The sequence below is a fragment of the Marmota monax genome, unplaced genomic scaffold (assembly GCF_021218885.2).
Source record: "Marmota monax isolate L192 unplaced genomic scaffold, Marmota_monax_Labrador192_F-V1.1 WCK01_AAM20220418_F8-fsc00170, whole genome shotgun sequence".
NCBI lineage: Eukaryota > Metazoa > Chordata > Mammalia > Rodentia > Sciuridae > Marmota > Marmota monax.
Window position 1 is genome coordinate 3,396,504 of NW_026692395.1, and position 10,992 is coordinate 3,407,495.

General features: G+C 41.1%; 1 pseudogene; it reads left to right on the forward strand.

Moving 5' to 3' along the window:
* The first annotated feature begins 3,511 nt into the window (after positions 1-3,511).
* On the forward strand, positions 3,512-4,429 carry LOC124091518 (prothymosin alpha-like; annotated as a pseudogene).
* Positions 4,430-10,992: the final 6,563 nt, after the last annotated feature.

Sequence of the window (10,992 nt, forward strand, 5' to 3'; positions counted from 1 at the left end):
ATGGAATATCCCTATACAAAAAGGATATTTCTAGAAACTTGTATTTTGTTACATCATAGGCAGATATTTACTTGTTTGCATAGCATTCTTGTGTGGGAGACTTCCCTTTTATAGAGAAGGAGGGAACCAACTCTGACAACTGAAGGTGGTTTCTCAGCTGACAATTAGCCACTCTGATCAAACTAGTTGCGAATTCCAATTTTTTTTCTATCTAGGCTCAATGACTCAATTAGAGGAACCCAACCCTGCTCCTCCCAGATAGCAACTCTGCATTCTGCCTCTCGCAGTAAAGGCTGCTGATCCTAGGGCTGATAGTTTCAATCCATTAACCCCTCCAGAAGTTGACATGCAAGCATTGGCCTGCAAGTCGATCCTAAGGAAAAAATGATCAATGGAAAAAAGAAGATATATATATATATATATATATATATATATATATATATATATATATATATATATATAAAATGATAATTCACAAACAAAGATACCTAAAGTCAACAACATGGTGAAGATTCTGTAAATTTAAAGTATTAGGAAAACTATGCAGAAAATATGGAATTATATATTAGAGGTGAGAACACAGATGTGCTGGAAAGTCAAATCCATTATCTGAGTTCACTTGATCCATAAGTAGTAAAGCTGAAGTTCAAGTTCAAGCAATGCAGCATCAGGATTTGCAGCTGCTCTAGTCTGCTGGGGCTGTCATTATAAAATACCATAGATTAGGGAGAGCATGCTTAAATAGCAGAAACTTATTTTCTCATAGTTCTGGAGGCTCAAAAGTTCAAGATGAGGGTTTGGGCAGGGTTTAGTTTCTGGTGAGACTCTTTTCAAAAATGTTTTCATTGGTGCATTATAACTATACATAAGAGTAGAATTCATTGGGACATATTCATACATGCACATTACATAATTTGGTCAATTTTGTTCTCCACAACATCCCCTTACCCTCCTCTCCCCCATCTCCTGATCCCCTTCCCCTCAGGAAGACTCTTTTATATATATATTTATTTTTTAGTTGTAGTTGGACACAATACCTTTATTTCACTTATTTATATTTATGTGGTGCTGAAGATCAAATCCAGGGTCTCGCACATGCGAGGTGAGCGCTCTGCCACTGAGCCACAACCCCAGCCCTCAGGAAGGCTCTTTCTTATTGGATTGCAGATGGCTGCCTTCTTGCTGTGTCCTCACATAGTGGGGTGAGTAAGAGATCTGGTGTCTCATTCTCTTAAAATGACACAAGTTATCAGATTAGGGCTCCACCCTGATCATCTCATTTAACCCTGATCATCTCCTTAAAGGCATCAATACAGAACATGGGGTTTAGGGATTTAATGGGTGCGGGGCACAATTCATTGTTTTGCCCCTAAGATTCATGTCTTTATAGCATGAACAATGTATTCATTCCATATCAGCCACAGGAAAACTCTTAACTTATTCAAGTATCCACTCTAAATTCTAAGGTCCAAAGTCTCATCTAAATATCACTTAAGTCAGAGATGGGTTAGACTTGTGATATGATTGATCCTGAGGAAAAATTCCCTCCTATTGGAAACCTGTCAAGGCAGACAAGATCTATACTTCCAAAATATAATGGCAGGACAGCATTATGAGAGATATTAGCATTTCAAAGGTAAGAAATAGTAGAGAAGGAAGGGGATAAAGGGCCCCAGATAAATCTTAAACCTAGCAAGGTAAATTTCATTATTTCTTAAAGCTCAAGAATAATCCTCTGGGGTGGGAGGTATAGCTCAGTGGTAAAGCACTTCCTTAGCAAACATGAAGCCCTCGGTTAGAAAGAAAGAGGGCTGGGGAGGAGGTAAGGAAGAAAGGGAGGAAGAGAGAGAAAAAGAAAATCCTCCTCTTTGGATTGATACCACTGGGGTGGTGGGTGCTTCTACCCCCTTGGTTCTGGTCAGAGGCTGTCTGAACTGTTAAAACTGTTCTTCCCTATTCTTGAAGAACAGTGCACATTGATAGCCAAATAGCTCTAGGGTCTGGTTCTGTGGTATGTAAAAGGTCTGACCTTCAGGAACAGGTTCTGTTCTCTTCAGTCTCAGCTGACAGTGTTTCTGCTGGTCTAATACCATCTCTGATCCTGATGTCTGCTAAAGTCATTGATTAAATCCATGAATTGCACTCAGGGTCTATATCAAATAGTCATTCAGGCACACACTTAAGTGTTTTCTTCAGAACAAGCTTTCTCATTTCTTGCAATATGGATAGGTAGAAAATTTTCCAAATCTCCAAGTTATGGTAACATTTTTTTTCTTCAATTCATCTGTGTCCTCTCACCTTTCACAATAAAGAATGAGGAGAACCCAAGGTATACCTTCAATACTTTGCTTAGAAATCTTCTCTTCTAGATATCTAATTTCATTATTCACAAGTTCTACCTTACATTAGAACAAAATTCAACTGCAGTGGTGCACACCTGTAATCCTAGCTACTTTAGAGGCTGAGGCAGGAGAATCGCCAATGTGAGGCCAGTGTCAGCAACTTATTCAGACCCTGTCTCAAAAAAAAAATAGACTGGGATGTATCTCAGTGATAGAATGCATCTGGGTTCTGGGTTCAATCCCCAGTGCTTCAAAAATAACCAAACAAACTTCCACCATCACAGAATAAACAAACAAAAACAAGTAAGCCTAGTTCTTTGCCACTTTATAGGGATTAATTTTCTTCCACTTTCCAATAGCTTATTTCCATCTGGGACGTCACCAGAATCACCTATTATGTCCAGTTTACTAGGATGCACTTCTACTACCCAGTTCCAAAGCCGCTTCCCCATTTTTAGGTATTAGTAATAATAGCACCCTAGTTCTTGGTATGAAAATCTTTAGGATTCTCTAGAAATATAGAACCACTAGGAGATATATCTGTATCTGTATCTATGGCTATACCCACACCTGTATCTCTATCATCAGTTTGGTTTATGCGATTATAGAGGCTAAGAAGTCTCATGCTCTGACATCTGTAAACTAGAGACCCAGAGAATCAGTGTAGTTCTGATTCTTTGATCTGAATCCAAAGACCAGAGAACCAGGAGAGTCAATGGTGTAAGTTCCAGTCCAAGAAATGGCAGACTTGAGATCCATGAAGAGCAGATGTTTTAGGTTGAATCAAAAGGCAGGAAGGACAGATGTCCCAGCTCAGGAAGGCAGGCAGGAGGAGTGCCCTGTAGCTCACAGAAGGTCAGCCTTTTGGTTCTATTCAAGGTCTTCAAATGATTGGATGAGGCCCACCAACATTAGTGAGGGAAATATGCTTTCCTAAGTCTATTTATTCAAATGTTAATCTCACCACAAATTCCCTCACAGACATACCCAGTATGTTTGAGCAAATGTATGAGCACTCTGTGGCCCAGTCAAGTGGACACAAATTAACATCAGGATGGGTTTAACCATGGGGTATTTTCTCATGCCTGCCCTCCTTGACCTTGATTAAATGACCTTTTGTACGAGTTTGTTAATGGTTTTAGCTGTTTACTTTTATTTTCTCAGGCTTCTAAAAATAATTTTTGAATTTCCATTGGGAAATGCCTTCCTTCAATTCAATGTCCACACCACTGCCACCGAAGACTTTTTCAAGTACAAATAAAATCTATGGACTGGCTGCTCTGAAAAGCCATCTTTGCATTGTTCCTGGGTCCAGCTCCCCACTCGCCGCAACCACCTCCACCGTGGGCCTCCTCCACTGCTGCGGACTCGGGCAGCTTTATCGCCAGAGTCCCTGAACTCTAGTCTCCTTTTTAACCCACTGCATCAGATCACCAGCATGCCCACCATGTCAGACGCGGCGGTGGACAGTAGCTCTGAAATCCCCACCAAGGACTTAAAGGAGAAGAAGGAAGTTGTGGAGGAGGCAGAGAGTGGAAGAAACGCCCCTGTAATGGGAATGCTAATGAGGAAAATGGGGAGCAGGAGGCTGACAATGAGGTAGATGAGGAAGAGGAAGAGGGTGGTGAGGAAGAGGAGGAGGAGGAGGAAGGTGATGGCGAGGAAGAGGATGGAGATGAAGATGAGGAAGCTGAGGCAGCTACAGGCAAACGGGCAGCTGAAGATGAAGAGGATGATGATGTTGATACCAAAAAGCAGAAGACCGATGAGGATGACTAGACAGCAAAAAAGGAAAAGTTAAACTAAAAATAAAAGGCCGCCGTGACCTATTCACCCTCCACTTCCCGTCCCAGAATCTAAACGTGGTCACCTTGGAGTAGAGAGGCCCGCCCGCCTGCCCACTGCGGGCAGTTGCCACCTGCAGATGACACACGCGATCTTCACCACCCAACCAAAACCACAACGTGAATTTGCAATAGGGGAGGAAAAAAGAACCAAAACTTCCAAGGCCCTGCTTTTTTTTCTTAAAAGTACTTTAAAAAAGGAAAATTTGTATTTTTTATTTACATTTTATATTTTTGTATATATTGTTAGGGGTCAGCCTTTTTTAATGATCTCGGTTGACCAAACCAGCCTTTGGAGCGTTCTTAGTCCTACTTCTGACTTTACTTGCGCTGTGACCATGTTCATTAAAATCACAAAGGAGAAAAAAAAACCTTGTAAAAAAAAGCATACACAAAAAAAGTTACTGAGCATTCCAGTAACTTTTTTTGTGTATGTACTTTAGCTGTACTATAAGTAGTTGGTTTGTATGAGATGGTTAAAAAGGCCAAAGATAAAAAGGTTTCTTTTTTTTTTACCTTTTTTTGTCTATGAAGTTGCTGTTTATTTTTTTTGGCCTGTTTGATGTATGTATGAAACAATGTTGTCCAACAATAAACTGGAATTTTATTTTGCTGAGTTGTTCTAACAAAAAAATAAAATCTGTGCTTTCATGATTAAAATATTTTGATGTTTTCCTACATTCTTGGAAACTTCTCAGCAGGGATACTAGACCTTTTATGATCATATCCCTGTCAACCTCTTTAGCTATCCCTGACCCACTTCTGCTATACTCTAGTCATCTCTAAAACTTGCATTTCTCCAAATGGGGTGCATGCCATCTCTGTCCCTTATGATTTTTCCCATGTTTATCTCTCTGCTTGGAATATCCTCTTGATCCTTCTGTACCAGATGATCTACTGCATTTATTGGAATCATCGTCTCTGTGAAATTCTCCATCTTTCACTCTGGGTTGAGGGGCTGTCACTCTGTGTGACCAGTTTGTTGAATTTGTATATATCATCACACTTTTCTCCATATTTTTTTTATTATTTTCTTTTTGGTCATCAACCTTCCCTTTCAGACTGAATGTTTCTTGAGACAAGATTCATATAAACCCAGGGAAAACACCCTATATATTGACTCAACATATGGTTGTTGAAGAAATGAGTTGATTTTTGCAATAATAAATCATATAAAGAAGTTATTATTGGGCATGGTGCAACACACATATAATCCCAGCAGCTCAGGAGGCTGAGGGAGGAGGATCCCAAGTTCAAAGTCAGCCTCAGCAAAAGTCAGACACTAAGCAACTCAGTGAGACCCTGTCTCTAAATAAAATACAAAATAGGGCTGGAAATGTGGCTCAGTGGTCCAGTGCCCCTGAGTTCAATCCTTGGTACCCCTACCCCCCAAAAAAGAAGGTATTGTCATTATTTTGGGGAAAAGAAATGAGAACCACACTTAAAGTGATGGCAGTTGGAGAGGTAGAATCAACAGAAGAGTAAGGAGAGAGAGGAGTCAAGGGTGACTGGGTTCTTGACTGAGAACATGGGCGGGGCAATAATGTAAGGGAGTAAGGGAGTGCAGGGTAGGGAACTTACTTGGGGAGATAGACATGTGTGCTTAGTACAGAAGTAGAAGAGACACTAGTAAGTCGAGGTAGGAATGTCCATCTTGCATTTGGGAACACTAACTAGAGCTCGAGTCTGAGATAAGGAGACCAAAATTAGAGAAGATGGTTACTGTTGGGAGGATGAGAATGGGAAGAAAGTCTGCAGAGAGACAATTATTGGAGAAAGAATCATAAGGAAAACCTGCACTGAGTGGGCCAGAGAGGAAATGGAGTCTTGACAGGTGAAAAAGCAGCTGTCAGCACCAAACAAAGAGAGCCTGACATGTGCTGGCCCATGGAAGCCCATGGAGGGGTAAGAGTTGAAATGGGGAAGAAATCAGCAACATTATAGAACCTAGGAGGCAGACACAGATTTCAACCACTTGTATGCCATTGAGACCTGTGAAATAATAGTCTAGGTTGACTGGAAGGAGCAGGAGCTAGTGAACAAGTTATTATGAAGCCAGACATTTGATGCTGAAAGGAAACAAAAGAGAAATATATCTCCAAAGACTGGGAATATTGAGAGAAAACATGTTAGGATGGCTACTTACAGAGTTCCTTACAACTTACCAAGTTGAGCAATTTAAATATCACCCATGGTAAATATTATTTTCCTGTCCTCCCAGCTCTACTCATACCATAAAATCCTTACCAATCCTATAAACAATCCATGGCATTCAATATAAACGCATGTTCTTAATATCTACCTTAGGTGCCTAAGGCAACTGGTCAATCAACAAAAATTCCAACCCCCACAAAGCAATGGTTATAAGTTCTAGTTTCAAATCCCACAAGATACATGGTGAACCTCACCCCTTTTTATGAAACGCACCTTTCCAGGGTTCCTTTTTCAGCCAATGACACCCTGTCTATCACTCTCTCAACCTTAACCTTCCTGTCCCTTTCTCCAGAGAGCACCCAGAGCTCCATAGTTCATAAATAGTCGTCTGTACAACACTTTCATTGGATAGTGGAAGTAGGAAGAGGAAGGTAAGGAAAGTGATTAGATTGGGGAAATTCCCCTTCTCTCTGCACTGAGTGAGTAGTTGGCCTTCCCACCGCCCTCCTTCCAAGAAGTTCTACCTCACCTTGGGCCCAGAGCAAGGGAGTAACTCAAATTGGCTATGGACTGAATTTATGAAACCATGATCCAAATTAAAATTTTCCTCCTCTAAGTGGTTCTTATCACGTTTTACGGTCACAGTGACAAAAAGCTAACACTCCTGATTCTATGTCACCCTCTAAACTCAGCTTATCCATAGAGAAGGTATGCAGAAAATAGTTCCGTTGTTTCTCATCATTCTTGATATGCATCCCATGTATAAGATCTGAGTACTTACCCAAACTCTTTCTGCTTACCTCAAACCTCAGAATTTCAAAATCCTTGTCCTTCCAGACAGGATTCACCTAGCAGCACCCCATCATTTCTCACAACTTGGGGAAATTAATTAGCATTGATTGATTATATCTTCAGTGTCAGGCATTTAATCCTAATATGGGTGAAGTTGGCACTTTTAACTTCATTTTACAGTCAGGGGAATTAACGTTCAGCAAGGGTTATTTCCAAGGTAATGTAGCTGATAAGCCAGAAAATGTGGAATCTGAATGAAATGAGTTCAAGGTCCATATTCCTTCCACTACCCTTCAACAACTTTGATGGGATCTGATCATTCAAACAAGCCCATAATGCTATTTATATTCTATGATTTAGAGATGTGTCTCATATCCAGTTCTCCAATTTCCCATTTTCATGAAGAATTGATCAAATTGGCCAGTGGAAGTTAGGGATGCTTACTGGGTGACAGGGAGCAGTTTATCAGAGGGAAAGTGTAATGGAATTTTACTTTTGTACTCCCTGTCTCCTGTTGTGCTTGGCACAGTGGTGCACACCTGCAATCCCAGTGACTCAGGAGGATGAGGTAGGAGGATCACAAGTTCAAGGCCAGCCTCAGCAACTTAGTGTGACTCTCTGTCAAAAAAAGGGGCTGGGGATGTAACCCAGTGGTAAAGTGCCCTGAGTTCAATCCCCACTACCACACAAAGCAAGCAAGAAAAACCATATCTCCTGTTGTAACACAGGCTCTTGTAAGAGAATGAGAGTCTTGACCTGGGTACTAGAATTCTGGAAACACCAATCCTAGCCATCTCAGAAAAGCGAGATGATTGAGTGAGTTAGACATCTTTCTTGGTAGGACTGAACATGGCCAGAGATGGAAGATTCTTTGCTTGTTTACCAGGTTTGTGAAATCTGTGAGGCAGACCTCTCCCTCCCCCTCCATAGAAACTGAAAATCCTGGGATTTTCTGAACTTAGCTTTTTAAAATCCACCTACCTATGTTCATGTTAAACTCAAAGGGCTGTTCTGGAAGTAACCTATTTCTGGAAATGGCCTGACTCTTCCTCCTCCATTCTAATTAATTCTCTAACTTGGGCATGTGGGACGGGGAGTACAAGTGATTTTAATTGAATTTTAGCTCAAAAATGGGGTGGTTAAAATTTCCTAAAGCACGTTTTAGGTTCTAAATCACCAAGTGCAGGGAAAACCTCTACTTGGTTATATGCTAGATTGTCTTAATTTTGCACTTGTGTGATCACAAGATGAGTTTTGAGCAAACTGGTACTGTTAGCTCTTTCCCATCAACTACCTCCACTTCTAGTTTCTCTGCCTGGACCCTCTCTTTCCTTTGTAGTCCTCATCCCTCCCTCAGGGACTTACAGTAACACCAATCCTTTGCTCAGAAAGTGAAACTTTCATGGGATAAGGTGCAGAGACAGGCTAACAGGCGTGATCATTCAATGAAGGAAGGAACTCAGAGATTCCCTTAAACCTCAACACTTAAGTGTTTCCCAGCTTCCCCAGATAAATGTCTCATCCACTACTATGCATATTACCAAAGTGCCAATGAAACAGGCAAACTCATTCTTTCATTAACAAATTTTTGTTGAGCACCTCAGCTGAAGGTATACAGGCAAGACAAACAGCCTAGAAACAGCAGGGGGAATTAAAGGAGAACTTGGCTGGAACAAAGAAAAGTTGGTACTTTTGCTCCAATGGAGCATAGGATGCAAATGTGGGTGTGAACATGGATGAGACCTGTGAGATACTTATGGGTCACATCAGGAAGGGATTTGTTTGTCATTTTGGGGCTGTTGGGACTTTATCTTGAAAGTGGTGGAGAACAATTGAAATACATTAAGCAGGACAGTGACATGATCAGATATGTTTTAGCAAGTCTACTGGAGTAGTCACAATGTGAACCATGTTGAGCAAAACTAAGGACATCATTAAGATAAGATTTTAATAAAATAAAACAATCATAAGTTCTGCACTCATGCCAAACTTGCCTTCTTTCGATTTCTTTAGGATACTCAGGTCTTTTTATCCCCCCCTAGAGTTGTATACTGTTTATCATCCTTTGGGAGTTTTATTTCCCCAAATCTTTACCTGGTGAACTCCTACTTAGCCTTTATGTCTCAACTTAAACATCACTTTGTTGGGCCAACCTTTCTGGACTCATCTCAGTAAATTGGGTCTTCCATATCACCTTCTCCCCTGTCAGACTATGTTCCCATGGTGGCCTGTAATTTTCTTTCACTACACTCATAACTGGTATGTGTTGCTGGGAATGGAAGCAGGCCCTTGCACATACTAAGCTTCACCACAGAGCCAAATGCCCAGACCCTCTTATAATTTTTTAAAAATATTAATTTATTCATTTATAGCTTAGCTGAAACATAACAAATAATTTTACAGATTGTTTATATAATTTCTGTCTTCCCTTGACCCTTATTTCCACAAGGATAGGCACACTATTTGTTCTGTACTTGTCTGTGTCCTCAACATACAGAATTGACACAGAGCAGACAGTTAATAAATATTCATTCAGTGAATATATGTAGGAATGAATGAGTACACGCTTTTCTCAAAAGGCATATAGTCCTCTATTAAAGAGAAACGGCATTTTGCATCTGGGAGCCTTCTGCAGGATCTAATCTGAAAGACTGGAAATTCCCTTTGAGAACTCGGTGGGGTTCTCAACAGCATCTCTAACCATTTTCATCCTCCAGGTTATAGCTGAGTTAGTAGAGTTCCCGGTTCTTTTTTTTTTGGGGGGGGGGAGTTACTAGGGATTGAACCCAGAGGCTCTTCACCAGTAAACCACATCCCTGCCCTTTTTTATATTTTATTTAGAGACAGGGTCTTGCTGAGTTGCTGAGAGCCTCCCTCTCTAAGTTACTGAGGCTGGCTTTGAACTTACAAGTGAAAGCAATGTGACCACTACACTCGAGCGACCAAGAGATTTTTATTGCAGCAGTGAGAAAGAGGAGGAGAGTTAGAGAGAGAGAAAGAAGAAAGAGAGAGCAAGAACCAGAGGGTAAAGGGAGAGAGAGTGAAAGCAAGAGAGAGAAAGAGAGGGGGGGCCTGGCAGGAGAGAGTTCTTATAGCCAAAATCTAATGGGGTCTCTGAGTCTGCAAGCTGCCTTGCTGACATACAATGATTGGATCATACAGTAGTTGCTAAGGGTGTCATCTTCTGCCTTTAGGCAGATGGGGCAAGGGACAGATGTGGGTTTTCCGATGCACCAGATGGGTGGGGTTTCAGCCTTGAGTGGGGTTGAGTGTTCAGACTTGATGCAAACAGGTGATAAAGGACCAGACAGAGGACGGTAATTACCTGGGTTATCCTTCAGCTAACTTTCATTCAGCCCACCCTGCAGACAACTTAGTTCAGCCGGCCCTGCACCTAACAATGATCCTCCTGATTCAGCCTCTCACTCAGGCTGCTGGGATTCCAGGTATGTTCTACTGTACCTGGCTGATTTCCTGGTTCTCTTTTGGCCGCCAGACCTCTCACTAAGGTCTAGCTTTTCTTTAACCTGAGAATGAAGAAACAAACAAACAAACAAAACCATATACAATAAAATTTCATCTTCTGAGAATGAAAAGGATTTGAGGTCTACTTCAAGATTCATCTGAAGTTTCAGATTGTCTACAAGTTAGGCAAAGGGTTGGTTTATATGGGATCAATTTAGCCATTCCCAAGCTCCTGTTCTTCAAATTTAAGTTTCACTATGACAGGGGGGAGTTGGACTTTCATTATGGCTCAAAATCAGCACTAAACCTCAAGGTTCAAGACAGAAAAGCGCTGATAAGGAATCTGTGCTCCCAAACCTCATGACCCAGTGGATATGTCCCAGATTCTGACTTCC